This window comes from Lactuca saligna, chromosome 6 (assembly GCF_052625555.1).
Source record: "Lactuca saligna cultivar CGN05327 chromosome 6, ASM5262555v1, whole genome shotgun sequence".
Classification (NCBI taxonomy): domain Eukaryota; kingdom Viridiplantae; phylum Streptophyta; class Magnoliopsida; order Asterales; family Asteraceae; genus Lactuca; species Lactuca saligna.
In genome coordinates, this window is record NC_136422.1 from 18,125,488 (window position 1) to 18,144,109 (window position 18,622).

Genomic DNA, 18,622 nt, shown 5'->3' on the forward strand with positions numbered 1-18,622 from the left:
CCGCCAAAATGCTCTCCTGAATCAAAATAAAATGCGCACTCTTCGTTAATCGATCCACGATGACCCATATCGAATCCACTTAGCATACCGTCCTAGGCAGTTTTGTGATAAAATCAATTGTAATCTCTTCCCATTTCCAAATGGGGACTTCAAACAAATCCATTTTTCCATGAGGTCACTGATGCTTGGCCTTGACTTTCCTACAAGTCAAGCACCTCTCCACATACCGGGTCATGTCTCACTCCATACATGGCTACCAATAATCATACCTGAGAATTCTATACGTGTTGGTCGCTCCAAGATGAATAGAGAATCTCGAGTTGTGCGCCTCCTCCATCAAGAGCTGATGCGCAACACCCTAATATAGGACCCACACCCTCCGATGAAGCGTCAATAACCATAGGCTATCATAATCGAAGGAATCCACTTGATCCATTATGCGATCACTCTTCCGGTAATCTTCTTTAATAACCTCAACTTGAGCCTCTCGAATCTTCTCCTAGAGTAAGGTAATCACTGTCATCCTCAAGTATACATCCCTTATCAGGGCAGCAACTGCCTTGCGGCTGAGATCATCAGCCACCACATTGGCCTTCCCTAGGTGATAAAGGATCTCACAATCATAATCCTTCACCACATCCAGCCATCTATGTTGCCTCATGTTTAAATTTAGCTGGTCGATCAAATACCTCAGACTCTTGTGATCCGTGTAGATGGTACAACGGACCCCATATAGGTAATGTCGCCAGATCTTGAGATAGAACTCAACAACCCCCAAATCAATATCATTCATAGGATAATCTACCCCATGAGGCTTCATCTGCATCGAAGCGTAAGAAATCATATAACCTCGATTTGTCAACATTGTAACCAAACCCGTGATAGATGCATCGCAGTACACCACATAATCCTCAACACTCTCCGAAAGGGTCATAATCGACACCTTACATAATCTCCGACTCAAATTCTCGAAAGTTGTATTCTTCTCTGGACCCCAACAAAATATGATGGTCTTCTTCGTCAACCGGGTCAAAGGAACCGCTATCTTAGAGAAATCGTGAATGAATATTTGATAGTACCATGCCAACCCAAGGAAACTCTGAATCTTAGATGGAGACCTTGGAATCTCCCATCTCATCACCGACTTGACCTTGGCCAGGTCGACTAGAATATCGTTCTGGTTGACAAATATTCCTATAAACTGCACTTTGGGAAAGAAGAACTCACACTTGGAGAACTTTGCATACAACCTCTCTCTCCTCAAAGTCTCGGACACCTTCCTAAGATGCTCCTCATGATGCTCCTGGGTCTTGGAATAAACGATGATGTCATTAATAAATACACTCATCAACCGATCCAGCATAGGCATGCATATGCGATTCATGAGATCCATGAATGCGGCTGGAGTATTGATGAGCCCGAAGGGCATTACCACGAACTCATAATGACCATAATGAGTCCGAAAGGCCGTCTTCTGCGTATCCTCCTCTCTGACCCTCATTTGATGATAACCCGAATGCATATCATTCTTGGAAAACCAAAATGCACCCTAAAGTTGGTCAAATAAATTGGCTATCCACGGGAGTGGATAACGGTTCTTCTCCGATAGCTTATTCAGGTCCTGGTAATCTATACACGACTGATGCGACCCATCCTTCTTTTTCACGAACAGGATCGGTGCTTCCCATGGAGAACAAATCGGCCGTATAAATCTCTTGTCTAATAGCTCATGTACTTATGTATACAACTCCTACATCTCTGGACGTGCTAGTTGATAAGTTGCTTTGTGTAACACCGTAAATTTTCAAAACAACTTTTTCATATTAAATCATATAATCTTCATAACACATTTCATAAAGCCTTATTTTTTTAATTTACAAAATGCACTCCATATGTAATTTATTAATAATCCAGGATCCTCGAAACATAATTCCTTCTCTGGTGTGTACAATCAAGCCGGTGCCATCCCATGGTCCTGAGAAAACCTGAAACACATAACACATAACACGACACGAAACTTAGTGAGTTCCTCAAGATACCACATACAACACATAAGCCACTCAAGGTTATAACTCAGTATGACCCTCCGGTCAATGTGTCTCAGCGGGGCCCTCCAATCCCGTAGCTCGTTGGACCTTCCGGTCCGGTCTAGCTCGTTGGACCCTATGGTCCAGTCTAAATCATTGGACCCCACGGTTTGGTCTGATCGAGGACCCTATGGCCTCATAAGTCATTGGACCCTCTAGTTCGGTCTATATATCACATAGCATACATATATCACAATACACATAATCTCAAACATACACATAACACATAAGACCCTCCGGTCTGCACATAGATTCCACTCTAGGTAATGTATAGTGAGAAGACTCACCTAGGCTAGCAGGTGAGCAAATAACCTCGCGCTCGGATCTCGAACTAGCCTTCTCCTAACACAAAGGATGAATATCTCTTACTAATACTATTTTCATGAATCAGATAATCAAAGGCGTTTCTTTCTCTTTCTAACAGTTTAAAGTGGGTGAAAGACCATTTTACCCCTCCAAGGTCTCTATTACTTATGTTGACCAAAACCCCAAAGTCAACAAAAGTCAAAATCAAGTCAACAGTCCACATTTAACCTAACTCGTCGAGTGCACCCTTGCGACTCGTCGAGTCCCCTCGCATGTTCTGAATTCTTCCTAGGATTCACTCAGCTCACCGAGTTGACTCCCAACTCGGTGAGCCACCACTGGGTTAAGGCTACTCGGTTAAACCTACTATGACTCATCGAGTTATCCCATGGACTCGGCGAGTTGGCTCCAACAGATTTCTCATTCAGCCACCTGAGGTCAGTGAAAAACCCTAACTTTCGTATTTCTGAAAGACCCAAACTTTCATACTTCACAATATTGTTACTCCAAAACATGCTACATGCATATTCATAAAATAATATTTTACATTGATAGTTTGATTACAAAGATTGAATACAAACCGACTATTACAAAGTGTTATATATTACATAACATCCTAGGATACTATAGTTTTTATAGTACGGGAGTACAAAATACAAAAGTAATATTATAACTATTCTAAACCTTCTAACAGTATACGATCATACTGGTTACTTATCTCCTGCAATTGTTAAACATTGATAGGGGTAAGCGGTGACGCTTAGTGAGTTCAATAATAGATACAATATAACGTTATGCCATATATATACCAATATAACAAACACAAAGCGGAATGATAACAACAGTAGCATATGTGTATCATATGTTAGGCTTTTAATATCAACTCAAGATTTGATTCAAATATTTAAGATCAGTGAGACTTAACGATTTCAATACTTGATATACATCAATAAAACTTCAGCCCAAATGGCACAGAAGACATACAAATTTCTAATTATCATTCTGATAGATTTTAGGTTTTCACGCCCTGTTTAACATTTCGGTAGATTTCAGGTTTTCATGCCCTGTTTAATCTTCTTCCAATGCCATTAAATAGAAGTCATTCGCTTATTGGGGGGGGGGGGGGCATGCTCTACATGGCCAGAGGCTTCGTACCATTACCAATGTGAATCTAAGTCCTTTCGTTGATCACATGGTCAAAGGTATTACTTTTGCTATCAAAATAGCAGAAAACAATATCACGGGAAAATAACATATCAATACCATTGTGAATCTAAGTCCTTTCACTGATCACATGGTTAGAGGTATAGCTTTGCTATCAAAATAGCGAATAAAAATATTACGGGAAAGCAAATAGCACATATAACACATAACATACAATTGTTCCTATATATTGAACTCACCGTGAAATAACCGGGGGTTAAAATAGTAATTTGGGCAGCTCTTCGGCTCTATATATAACTTTATTTGTTGAAAACCGGGAAATTTAATAAAAAACCGGGCTGTGAAAATGTAGATTTTCAAACTGAAAAGATAAATTTCTTGGGCTCTCCGGGCACTTCAGAACGTATTTCGGGCTTTAAAAATGATATTGGGGTTTCGGGGAACGTTAAAATAATAAAAATATGGAAAAAGGAGTGAAATATGCCAAAATTCCAAAGTTTCTTGGTAAGGCTCGCAGCCTTGTATTTATAGGGCGAGATGCGAGGGGTCTTCGGATCGGATAGGGGCACGCGACAACAGCAAAAGGTGCCAGATAGCTCGGCTCGCAGACAAGCATGCGTCGGACAGCGAGGCTACACGTGTCGGCCTCAGATTGGTCCAGCGCTTCGGACACGAGGCAGATCGCACGGAAGAGTGACATGGCTCGCATCGGACACCTCCACGACTTGGACATACGACATGCTCGGAGCGAGGTGACGTGGCCGATCTTATCCATGCGAAAATTCTCGGAAAATGTGCCCCAAACTTCTAAAATCCATAACTTTCGCATACGGGCTCTGTTTTTGACGTTCTTTATATGTACGCGTAGGCGGGAATATATTCCACAACTTTCCTTTAGACTCCGTTGGCTAATTTTGACTTTATTTTTAATATTATTATTTTTAACAGACCGGGACATGAACATCCGTTAAAAATTCATAACTTCTTCATCTGACATCCGTTTTTGTTTGTCTTTTTACCGTTGTACTACTATTAACTAGATCTTCAATTCTCGTTTAAGTTGTGTCGACTAAAAATACTCGATCTAAATTTCGAGTTTTTAGCTGTCTACTGCTAAGATGAAATGTAGAAAAATCATAACTTCCTCATATGAAGTCAGATTTTGGCGTTCTTTTTATCGAATTTCTCGGTTTAACGAATACTACGACTTTCATTTAGAACACTAAGGCTAAAAATTAGTTTATCAAAACTCACTTTTTACGTCATTCGGCGCCGTGCCGGTTTTGTCGCGGATCTTCGATTGGTCATAACTTCTTCATTATAACTCGGATTTCGATGAGGTTTTCGCCTAAATGTTTCTAACGAGATTATCTACAACTTTCAATAATAAAATTTTACTTATTTCACATTTTATATTTTCGTTAAATTTCACCATTTGACATTTGGTTGGATCTCATAAGACTTCCAATATTTTCTGAGTGATTCTAAACATAGTTTTACTTCATTTATAGTAAAAACTATCTGTTAGAACTCAAGATTCAAATTCTCATAATATTTCGTAATATTATTCACTTTTATAATTTACAATACACGATAACTGAATGTGTATGTTACAAATACCTCCTCTTTTTGAGGATTTTTCCCTAAAATCACAACAATTAAAACAAATGGGGATACTTTGCTATTATTTCAGTCTTATTTTCCCCAAGTATAATTTGGGACTCGATGGTGTTTCCACTTCACAAGCACTAACTCTACTTCTTTATTACGTAGCTTCGGGTCTTGGGAATGATAACGAGGCTTCGGGGTATAATTTGCACGTAAAATGAGGCAAAAATAAGAGGGAAAGGAGAATTTTTGGCAAAAAGATCGACAGCCCTCAACTTTATTTATAGGGTGCTGAAAGGAGGATTACGATGGGTGTAATTTCGGAGTACGGTGGGCGTACTTTGGTTACGTTGGGTGTACGCTTTGGATCAGGCCGAATTCATCATTGCTTACGAACCCAGAACACTTGAGTACACGGTCAGGTCGACGTGGCCCATTCCGTCCCATACATATGGGTATGCTGGGCGTAACCCGATTAACCAAACTTCAAAATTGCGTAACTTTTGCATACGAGCTCCGTTTTCGATGTTCTTTATATCCACGCGTAGGGGAGACTATGCTCTACAACTTTCATTTAGGCTCAATCAGCTGATTTTGAATTTATTTTTATTATATTATTTTCAGTAGGTCGGGGCAGGAAAACTCCGTTAAAAATTCATAACTTCTTCAGCCGATGTCCATTTTCGTCTGTCTTTCTTCTGCTGGACTACTATCAACGAGATCTTTGATTCCCATTTAGATTGTTTCGTCTAGAAATCAGTCGATCTCATAATCGAACTTTGGACTGCATACCGCTATGTCGAAACTTAGAAAAATCATAACTTCCTTATACAAAGTCAGATTTGGACGCTCCTTTTATGCACGCTCTCGGTTTAACGTATTCTACAACTTTCATTTAGATCGCTAAGGCCAGATATCGCTCTAACGTAAATTCACTATTTACGTCGCGCTGTGTAGTGTCGGTTTTGTCACGAAACTTCGACAGGTCATAACTTCTTCGTTATAACTCGGATTTTAGCGTTCTTTATGTAACGTCATAAAATTTCAACCAAAAATTTTCATTTTTACAATCATCAAAACATGAGTAATAAGTTTAGGTTCCAATGTAACAATTTAGTCACAACCGATTACATAACAAAAGTTAACAAAATGGTTTCCCCGAGTGTGTGTACGGTCACGCTGGCGCCTTCCCACGGTCCTCGCTAGTACCTAAAACACATAACACAACAACTGTAAGCATAAAGCTTAGTGAGTTCCCCAAAATACAACCTACGCACGTACGCCTTTCCAGGCCTTGACCTTTCGGTCCATGTGTCTCAGGGGACTTCCGTCCCGACTGGGTAAACCTTCCGGTCCTACCCACGTCAACCTTACAGTCCATATGACCACACCTTCCGGCCCATATCATGTTGCCTTCCGGCCCAAATCAAACATATCATACATGGCACATATAACGAATAACTTAACACACATAAGGCATATATCTCATATCATATTCGACCTTCCGGTCACACAGTCAAAACCCTTCCGGGTACAGTATAGTGAGAAGACTCACCTCGTATGCCTCGCTAGGTCGCTAATCGTGAATCCTGGAATCACTCGGGCTCGAACCCTCGAGCTGCAATCCTCCTATGATATTATAAATCTATAATTATTACTTGTACCACAAAGGTGGACCATCCTTATCAAGTCAACACAGGTTGACTTGGTCAACAGTCTTTAGTCAATTTGGACTGGACTCGGTGAGTGCACAATAGTGACTTAGCGAGTCTACGCGTTTTAACCAACTCTCAAGGTTTTTCCCCTTTGACTCGTCGAGTACTCCCCCGACTCGACGAGTTCCTCCTGGGCCTGAATCACAGGGCCACCGCGACTCAACTCGCCGAGTCGAAGGTCAACTCGGCGAGTCCCAACCTGACTCGGTCCACCTGTCAAAACCTTTCCAACTCTCTGCGACTCACTGAGTCGCCCATAACTCGGTTAGGACTACACACAGGGTGGTCTCAAGGACAATCTTCAAGCGACTCGTCGAGTCTGTTCTTCAGACTCGGCGAGTCCATGCCATGCACCAGCTAAAACTGGCTTTTGCGGTCAGATCCGTTCCATACATACATAGATCTGGCCTTCCCAAGCTTATTTGTCACGTAAAGTCTCAGTCTTGGTTGCCATGCAATGCATATAAGGCTTATTTTGAAGAAACAACCTCTAATATGGCAAGTTTAGCTTCTAACTCAAAAGAATGGACATAAAGCTTGTCATATGGTGTCTCCTGGACCTACTAAGGTCCAAATCTAGGTTCCATATCTCCATGGGACCTCTCATACTTCCGATTCAAGCCAAGAAATGCAAGAAGAAACCCTAGATTTGGCACATGAACACAAAACACGAAGTTTGGCTCTGAAAATTACCTCAAGAAGACTCCCTTGATGAAATAGCAACAGATCCAAGCTCCCCAACTCTTCAAGCTTGATCCTCTCCCTCCTTTCCTTGCAATATCACACAAAATGATGAACAAATGGCCTCCAAACACACTCACAAGGGCTCACAGTCGTATGGGGGCTCTTAGGGTTCAAGGTGGCCGCAAATGAGGGCCATAAGTTCCTTTAAATAGGGCTTAGGACCGGGAAATTAGGGTTTCATTAAACAGCGCAGACTCACCGAGTCCATCCCTTGGACTCGCCGAGTCCGGACGCGAACCCCCGCCCAAAACCGCGACCCGACTCGGCGAGTTCGACCTCCAACTCGCCGAGTCCCCTCACAGAATGTCAAAAATATGAAATGAAGGTACCTGGGGATCCGGGCTGTTACACTTTATATATACAAAAACCTTGTAACATATATTACAACTTCGTTAAGATTATTCCTTCAAAATAATCTTCCATCAAAAAGTCCTTTTTGACGCGTATTGTCTCTGAATTGACTAGCCTGAATCTGCGGACGTTACACTATGTCATACACTTTGAATGCAACATAATATGAACAACAAAAACAAGATTAACCCTAATATAATTAAAGTACAAAAACAAGAATTAGGGTTACATACCTTTGCTTTGTTATAGCAAACAAATCACTACAATCCTACCTTTGAAGAGATTGGAAAGCTAGCACCAAAAATATGATGCTTCTATTGACTCACACCCAAACCCTAGAACTAGGAGCCAATTGAGGAGAGTGATGAAGCAAGAGAATTTCGTTCATAAGCTTCTAGGAAAGAATCTACTTGAATTGGAGTGCCCCAACGGTCCTATTTATGGTTTCGGTAACTCGGAGACCAATCAATATTTGAATGAATTTAAAACCAATACAAATCCTTTCCTTATATGCATCAAATAGGCTTTTGGGAACCCCAAAGAGGTTCCCAAAATCGTCCTCCCTTGGATGGTTCTAGAATTTCCTCTTTTGTTAAACTATTAAACAATTACAATTCACCCCTTACACCTTTAATTAATTCTAGTTAATCCCAAACTGATTCTAGATTAATTCTGATTAATAATTAATCAATTCTAACTGATTTCATATTAATCTATTAATTTACTTTAACGCCTTATGTGCTTACCATTTGTGTTTCCTGATATTTGTACTAAATGAGATGATATAACATGAGTTTACTTGAATTAATAATGTATGTATTTTACCGTATTTATAAAAATATTGGGTAGAAAAGGGTGGAGAAAGAGATAAATTAATGGTAAGAGAGCATGCCAGAAATAAAATAATGGTGAGAAACCATGTCAGAGATAAAATAATGGTGAGAGATCATGCCCAACATTATACTAGTCCACTAGTGAGAGCACACATCTAGCAGAGCATTGATGTAGATCACAGGCTCTTCTAGACAATCTGATGAAATGTTAGCAGACTCGTAATCTATATGTGTTAATGAATCATACAAACCGAGAGTTTCATTCGAGTACTCTATCCCCCTCATGGTTGCCTTATGGACATATATTGCTATAGCATCCTTAAAGTAATATTGTTTACTCGTTACTTCCAACAATCCTTTAGGAACGGTCCCTTGAGATCATCAATTTAGGATCATAGAGTAAGAATAACGAGATGGATAATCGGGTACACTTTGAAGATATATTTAAGAGATTATAATTAAATTATTATGGATTAAAAACCCAATGTGCTCACCAGGATCTCAAGCCTGACCCACTCAGTTTCTTTTTATCATAGGTAATGGTATGAAAGTTTAAGAATTTTGATGTTTGACTTTGCCAAGAGATTTAAAGAGTTTTAGGCAATTAAATGATTTGATGTGATGCATATAAAGACTAGTTTACGCTTATGTTTATGTATCGTTTATGACATCCCAAAATTTTGAATATTAATGAAAAATGTTTCTTAAAAAACGCTTTTGATATTGATATCGTTTCACATTAATAATGTTTTGAGACAAATTCCGCACTAATAAAACATAAAAATAATAATCAATTTTAAATAAACATAAAGAAATACTTTTTTAATCAAATGTAAAATTAGGGATGTCACACTTGCAATACAACCTCTCATTCCTCAACAACACCCGCAGTAACTCTCATAGGTGCTCTTCACTGTGACATTCCAGAATTTAGGTTAAAGATTATAAACGACCAAGGTCATAGTAAATCTATTTGTAATTTTATGCATTAATTTTTAATGCATCTTACGTGATTTAAATGAGGTATTTCAACTATTACAAGACACCAGAAGATATCTTACTTCTAAATATTTAATATGACAAACAAGATAAACAACTCAAACGACAACCTTAGGAATGCATCTGAAAAAATGAAAATTCGTATTAAGCCGTTTTGAGAATAACAAACACTCTGGTCTCGTAGTACGTGGTTCCCTGTTTCCGAAAATATAAAAAACGTCCAAAAAGGAGTTTGTATGCAAAAGATAAAACTGTTTTAAGAATCCAAAAACTAGTATTATACTCTTTTTCTTAAAACCACTAAAACCGTTTCTATCCGTTGAGGGACATGCACATCTCGAATGGAAATTCTGAAAGCATTTTTGGACGCAAGTTATAGCCTATAATTAATTTCATATATATATATATATATATATATATATATATATATATATATATATATATATATATATATATATATATATATATATATATATATATATACAAGTTAAAAAAATCAGACGTTTTCAGATTATTAATCGCGAAGTCCTAAACTATTGATTTCGACATAATTTCTATTATCGGTAATGTATTCCGGCAAAACATAGGAATCCAAACCAGTTGTTGTGGATTTTAACGATGAAAACAGCCCAACACTCAACAGTTTCTTGAACAACTATATATATATATATATATATATATATATATATATATATATATATATATATATATATATATATATATATATATATATGGGTATGGACATTTGTTATGATCAATTACACGTGGTTGGTTAAATTGTTATAAATATACATTATATGTTTATTTTAAATTTAACAAAACAAGGTTTAACAAATTTATAAATTTTACATTCCTAACGTATGAGTTTAAAGTTATATATATATGTATTATACAAGTTATATAACAAATTAATGATAATTGGAAATAGATAATATTTATTAAGAAATGATTTGTAAAAGTTTGAAGTGTATATATATATAGGGTTAGGTTAATGTGAAACGGCTTAATTTTGTGAGATCGTGAGACACATTTTTTTATCTTTTTTATATTTTTTTTAGTTAATTCAAATTCCAAAAAGAATTTTATGATTTTTCCATTTATTTTGCATTTTAAAATTATTTTTAAAATATGTAAAGTGTAATATTCTATTTAGAATATTTCACGTATTTTTGAAAAAAAATAGGATTTTTTTTTAGTTAATTCAGGTTCCGAAAATAATATTTAAAAAAAGAATTTTTAGATTTTTCCATTTATTTTGCATTTTAAAATTATATTTTAAAATATGTCAGTGTAATATTTTATTTAGAATATTTTACGTATTTAAAAAAAACGGGATTTTTTTATTATTATTTTTATTTTTTTAGTTAATTCAAGTTTCGAAAATAATATTTAATTTTTTTTTTTTGGATTTTTCCATTTATTTTGCATTTTAAAATTATTTTTAGATTTGATCTCACGGTCTCATAAAATTATAATGGTTTCAAATGAACCTGAACCTATATATATATATATATATATATATATATATATATATATATATATATATATATATATATAAGAGTAAAACACCAATAATATATACAAAATCAAACAAATAAACACAAATACATACCCAATTACAACATACATCAATACACACACATTACATAATGAAACAAATACATAATACACACACAAAAAAAAAAAAAAAAAAAAAAAAAAAAAAAAAAAAAAAAAAACCTTATACAATACAACTTTTGCCTGTTATTGTACAACCAGTTACCGGTCACTGGTTACTTCCGAGCTTTATCCTAAACAAAACCGCAAGCAAAGTTCCTGTTATCCTTCCATTGAAGCTATTCCATCTACTCAACATTCAAGGAGGAAATGAAGAATTAACACTCAAACTCAACTTAAAAGAAAATCAAAACTAAGGATCAAATTCTTTTTTTATACACTCAAAAGTTAAAATGTGAAATTAAAGAACGCCCTTCACCTGTTCATACACTCAAAAGTTAAAATGTGAAATTAAAGAACGCCCTTCACCTGTTCATAGCTCACTGCCTTCAATTATCCCCATTGATTTCTGTCAAACAACCAAAACCCAAACACCTCCATGTTTCCTTTCATTCTGCATCAGTTCCAGTCAAGAACACAAGAGCAAACACCCATCAATTCCCTATCAAACATCAAACAGTCCCAAACATCTATCTTTTTATTCGATCAATTTCTGCCCAATAAATTTTGATCAATAACAATAAAAAAATGAAAGAAGAAGATCAGGGGAGCTGCCAGAGCAGCCCCGTTCAGGCACCTTAAAACCACCGAGAACAAAACCCACCGAAGTGGGTGTTTCCCCAGAGCCCCTTGTCACCACTTTCGTCCTTCCCCTGCTCCATTCGTCAATCCTTCCACCTCCTTCTTGTGTTGATGACGATCGAACCAGCCAAGAAATCGAACCCCTTTTACATTCATATTCTTCCTTCTCTTCAGTTCCCATCGACTTGCGAAGCCGGACCTCGCACCTGTCAGCCGGACGGGAAAGAGGGAGAGCCTCGCTGGTTTTACCTCTTCTCTTCCTTCGGTTCGACCAAACACCCGGAGCGACGTCACTACCCTCGTGCGCCTCTTCCGCGCCGCTTCGATCTTTTTCCCCTTCGGCCTCGCATACGCCGGAGACAGCCACCACCTCGCAATCGATCGACTGTTTCTTTTGCTCAAGTTGAAGAAAACGGAGACCCGATTCCCTTTTTGCCTTCGTCGTTCTTCCTTGATACGGGCGTTCAGTCGGCTTTTGTCCTATGGCCGATAAAACGAAGATGCGATTTAAGAGCTTTCCCTTTTGTTTGATCCAATCAGAAAACGGGTTTCGATTTTGACCAGGTCAAAATTCAAGGTCCACTCAAACTTGCATTTAAATTATCAAAATTGACCCTCATTTGACAAATCCCTTACAAGAGTAGTCCAATCCCCAATCATTGAATCCATTTATTCCAAACAACCCCTCCTTTGGAATTATTTTAACCAATTCAGTCCCACTTCGGTTAATTAAATTACTAAACGATCCCTATAATTTACCATAATTACAAAACAACCCCTATAGTGTAAATTTGTTACGAAATGGTCCCAAGCGTATTTCAAAGTTTAAGAATTGTGGATTTATGGTTTTTCACATAAAGCTTCTCAAACACAATGATTTCGAACAAGTGGAACTCGCGCTTCAAGGATGAGTGTTTATGGCCCCTTTTAAATATTTTAATTATTTCGGGGGGGGGGGGGGGGGGGGGATACATGTGCCTAAATAATTTGTTTATACAAATCAATTTCCTTTTTTATGTGAAAATACAATAAGCCTAGTTTATAAAAAAACTATTATTTAACAATTTACCATATTGTTATAAATCAACTAGTGTAAATTTTTCTTATACGCATTATGATTGTTTTACCATTAAATAACCAGTTCTCACAAAAAAAACTACATTATACAAAATTGTATGAATTTTATGTGACATTGTATATTATAGCAAACACATTATAAAATTTTGTGGTATTTCAAAGATTTAAGTTATTACTATGCATGTTCATTTATATGTTTAAGTACACAATGTTTATACATGTACATATGTTCGTCAATTTGAAACATTCATTTTTATAAAAGCAAACACATTACATTTTTATACAAATGTCAAACATATTCAGCTTTTATAAACCCTTATACAATGATATTCATTATGCCTAGTGACTTAATCACGATTAAGTTAGAGCTGAGAGTTTTTCACGAACTTTTTAGTTAAGACCTTTTTAGTTAGAGGTTATGTGATTCATTAGCTGAGTGTAAACACTTTGCATATACACATTATTGTAACCGTTAATCTTTGGAACCGATACATATGTATAGATCAATATGGGGTTGACATTCTCACCTACTGTTGCTAGCTACAACCCTCGATCGATCAATGGAAGCGGGTGATAGGTGTCTACAATTTTTACTACAACGTCCGATGAAGCGTTGTAGGGGGGGTACACACAAAGTCATATAGCTCGGTTATAGGAATCACTATAAACATTAACTAGAATATCTCTCTCTCTCTCTCTCTCTCTCTCTCTCTCTCTCTCTCTTTACTATCAACCATGGGCTTGGTTGCTTTCAAAACTATTTTATGTATAGAATTACTTATTTAATAGTGCAATTTGGGTTTCAAGGATATTCAAAAGTTTTATTACGAACACAGTTTAATGTATGGTTTTACTTATACAAAAGATACATTTTGGCCTTCAAGGATTTATCACAAATACAGTTTAAAGTATGAATTTACTTATACTAAAATACATTTTAGGCTTTTAAAGACTCATTTCAAACATTGTTTTAATTATTATCATACATACAAAGATAATACTTTTTAGAATTATTAAAAGTATTACTCTTTTTAATAGAAAACCTATAACACTCACCAACCTTGTCTTAACCCTCAAAACTACATGTATTCTCATGAAATCACTAAACAGACATTCAAGAAAGATTAGATTACAGGTGATCTAGTTTACTTACTACTGTATTATATGCCTATCTGTTAAGGCAATTCATGTATTATTATTATTTGTAAAAACCTTGTATTCAAATATCATGATGGAAGCGGTGGGTATGAGTGTACACCCATTAAGCTTTAATAATATAATAGTATAGGGTTGAATTTTAAACTTGTAAAACTCTAGAGGTTGAAATTTAAATTCTTACACTTTTAATCACAAAATTTAAATCTCAAAACTTCGGGACAAATTTGAACTTTTCAAAACTAGAGGGATCAAATAACAAATAATTCAAATAACTAATTTCTATAATTATCTATATTTGACCTAATCCAATTTTAGTCATTAGATAATTACCAAATAATTTTAAATAGTCAATATTTATCATATAAATAACCAATATTCAAAAGATTTGAAATTATCTATTGTTTTGTCAATGATAATCATAAAATTAAGTCAAAATTCGGATTTTAACATAACAAAACGATTTAGGTATCAAATCCAAGACAAAACAGCAACAAAATCCCGAAATATCCTCTGCCTGATGCTTGGACTCGCCGAGTAAGGCCAACTCACCGAGTCTAGACGCTGACTCGCCGAGTTGGGTCGGGCAGAGGCCAAGAAAAACGATTTTCAGCAAGCAAAGCAGTCAAGCATCATATTCAATTGAAACCAATCAAGGCTCTGATACCACTGATGGGTTTGAGCCATAAGAACTTTCCTATGTGCACATGCAATCCCTAATGCTTGGATCTAGGTTTCTCTAATTGAACATGCTTTGTATCCAAGACTTTGAATCATAGATCTAGTGTAAACAAACAATTTATTACATATGAAAATAGATCTAGAAGAATACCTTGAGTTACTTGCTTGAAAACTTCTTTTCCTTGGAGCTTAGAGTCACAATTGTCACTCCTCTAATAGCTTACAAACACCTATTAGCAAGAAGATGATTTGAGAGAGAGAGAGAGAGAAAGAGAGAGAGAGAGAGAGAGAGAGAGAGAAAGAGAGAGAGAGAGAAAGAGAGAGAGAGAGAGAGGTGACAAATTGGCTCTAGGTTTTCCTCATGCATAGAGTGGCTGATTTCTCCAACCCTAAGGGTCTATTTATACTATGAGCTCCTAGGGTTTTACCTTAAACCCTAACTGGATAACTTAGCCTCAAAGTAATCCAAAGATCCTTCTAGATAATGCCTTGGCCGATTTCTAGGATATCCACATCCTTAAAATCGTCCCTTCCCATATCCATAAGGATTCATAGTCTAAAACACAACTATCACACATTTGACAGTTTATGCCCCTTTATTCAATTAATCTCTTTAAGTCACTAAATTAATTCCTAATTAATTTATGAGTTATATTAATCAAATAATATTATTATTCCTTTAACATATTATTCTTATAACACATTAATAATAATATTTCTTCTCTCTATATAAATCACCTTGTCAAGTTGCTATGGTGAAGGCAACCCAAAAGGACCATGCACAACCGGGTCAAGTACTTACCAAATATAGCTACAACCCTAGACACTAATCCAACAGTCTCCCACTTGGATAAGTCTAGTAACTATAAATGCAAACACAATCCGATCAACAATCGTAGCTCTCTAAGACGCTGTCAACTCTGATCTCATCAGTGACCTGTCCTTCAGATAAGGGATCATACAGTCCTCTGTTAAGATATTGTGCGGACAATCTCATGGAACTAATTGTCCAGCAGTTGGTTTCTCGATCTCAAATTTATTTGACATAGAACTTAATTGAACACATCAATTTAGTCTTGACCGGGCCCGACACATAAGTCAAATCAAATCATCAAGTGGCCGTGATATCGCTTTTACCCTCTTAGGATAGAAGTAACAGATAAACTTCGACTTATATGCATTTACTTATCCACCAATCAGTTATACACAACAATGCATTTTATAACATCAATTTACTGATGCGGTTTCGCATTATCAATGCACAACCAATTAGCAAATAATAAAACATATATCTAGGTTTTAAGACCCTATGATATTATCGTCTTGCGATCACTTTTGTCACATTCCATAAAATGATTCCAGCAAACACGGGTTTATTACAATGCTCAAAACTAGTTCATAAGCACTCATGAACATTGTAGCAAACATTTGCTATGTCTAATACCATTTAGACAATCTACACACCAATTCATGACAATCTTCATTCATATCTACTTCCGACATATGAAAGATTGTGAACGATTTGAATAATTTGATTATTCTTAATAAACTCAATTATTCTGGAAGTCTAAACATGCAAAGTGAAACAATAGTTAAACAATTAACATAAGACAGTAACATTACTCATAAATAAAACTCCTTTATTTAATCATCAAATGTTAATTACATTTATCTATTACACGTTTTTACTACTATCTAATCTATGCTAATATCATCCTTCAGCCCAATACTCCTAGCATGCTGCAAGTGCTTAACCCTACTCAGTCCTTTCGTAAGCGGATCTGTTGGGTTATCTTCTGATGATATCCTCTTCACTACGAGTTGTCCTTCTTCTACATGATGTCTGATGAAGTGATATTTTCTATCGATATGTCGAGATCTACTATGATCCCTCGGTTCCTTGGTCAAGGCAACCGCTCCTTCATTATCAAAGAAAATCTCCATGGGCTCCTTTATGGCAGGTACAACTCCAAGGTCACCGATGAAGTTCTTCAACCATATTGCCTCCTTCGACACTTCGCTCGCTGCAATGCACTCTGATTCGCACGTTAAATCAGCTACGGTTTCCTACTTGGAACTCTTCCAAGTTACTGCTCCTCCATTCAGGGTAAAGAGCCAGCCCGACTGCGAATGGTAATTGTCCCTGTTGGTTTGAAAGCTGGTGTCACTATACCCTCGCACCTTCAAGTCATCACTCCCTCCGAGGACTAAAAACCATTCCTTCGTCCTCCGAAGGTACTTAAGGATATTCTTCGCCGCAATCCAATGGGCTCTGCCAGGGTTCCCTTGATATCTACTAACGATGCTCAAAGCAAAGGCTACATCAGAGCGAGTTAAACAATTAATTCGATTATTCTTAACAAACTCAATTATTCTTGAAGTCAAAACATGCAAATTGAAACAATAGTTAAACAATTAACATATGACAATAACTTTACTTATAAATAATACTTCCTTATTTAATCATCAAATGTCAATTACATTTATCTATTATATGTTTCTAAAACTATCTAGTCTAAACTAATATCATCATTAAGTCCAATGCTCCTAGCGTGCTGCAAGTCCTTAACCCTACTCAGTCCCTTCGTAAGCGGATCTGCTGGGTTATCTTCTGATGATATCCTCTTAACCACGAGGTGCCCTTCTTCTACTCGATGTCTAATAAAGTGATATTTTCTGTTGATATGCTGAGATCTACCATGATCCCTCGGTTCCTTGGTCAAGGCAACCGCTCCTTCATTATCACAGAAAATTTCCATAGGCTCCTTTATGACGGGCACAAATCCAAGGTCACCAACGAAGTTCTTTAACCATATCGCCTCCTTGGACGCTTCACTCGCTGCAATGTACTCTGATTCGCACGTTGAATCAACTACAGTTTCTTGCTTGGAACTTTTCCAAGTTACTGCTCCTCCATTAAGGGTAAAGACCCAGCCCGATTGTGAACGGTAGTTGTCTCTGTCGGTCTGGAAGCTGGCGTCACTATACCATCGCACCTTTAAGTCATCACTCCCTCCGAGGACTAGAAACCATTCCTTGGTTCTCCGAAGGTACTTAAGGATATTCTTAACCGCAATCCAATGAGCTCTGCCAGGGTTCCCTTGATATCTACTGACCATGCTCAAAGCAAAGGCCACATCAGGGCGAGTACAAGTCATAGCGTACATGATTGAGCCAACTGCGGAAGCGTAAGGTACTCGAATCATCTCAGCTATCTCGGCTTCAGTACTCAGACTTTGAGTCTTACTCAATTTGGCATTACTTTGTATCGGTAGTTCTCCCCTCTTCGAGTTTTCCATACTAAAACGTTTTAGTACTTTATCTAAGTAAGTATTATGGCTACATCCTATTAGTCTCTTACTTCGTTCTCTCACTATCCTTATTCCCAAAATATAGGAAGCCTCTCCGAGGTCCTTCATAGAGAAACACTTCCCGAGCCAGAACTTAACCTCCTGCAGAGTCGGGATGTCGTTTCCTATGAGCAGTATGTCATCGACATACAAAACGAGAAAGCTAACTATACTCCCACTGGCTTTGACATATACACACGATTCATCTTCGCTTCGTACAAATCCAAACGCTTTGACTTTCTCATCAAAGCAAA

General features: G+C 36.9%; 1 long non-coding RNA gene across 2 annotated transcripts; it reads right to left on the reverse strand.

Annotated features, from left to right (window-relative positions):
- Positions 1-11,384: 11,384 nt before the first annotated feature.
- On the reverse strand, positions 11,385-12,590 carry LOC145001856 (uncharacterized). Of its 2 annotated transcripts, XR_013661736.1 has the most exons (3): positions 12,101-12,590; positions 11,833-11,965; positions 11,385-11,651 (listed from the first exon to the last, which is right to left on the reverse strand). It is a non-coding gene; the product is annotated as an uncharacterized LOC145001856 (long non-coding RNA). The 2 variants fall into 2 exon arrangements; XR_013661735.1 differs by lacking the exon at positions 12,101-12,590 and having other exon boundaries at positions 11,833-12,094.
- Between the last annotated feature and the right edge of the window lie 6,032 nt (positions 12,591-18,622).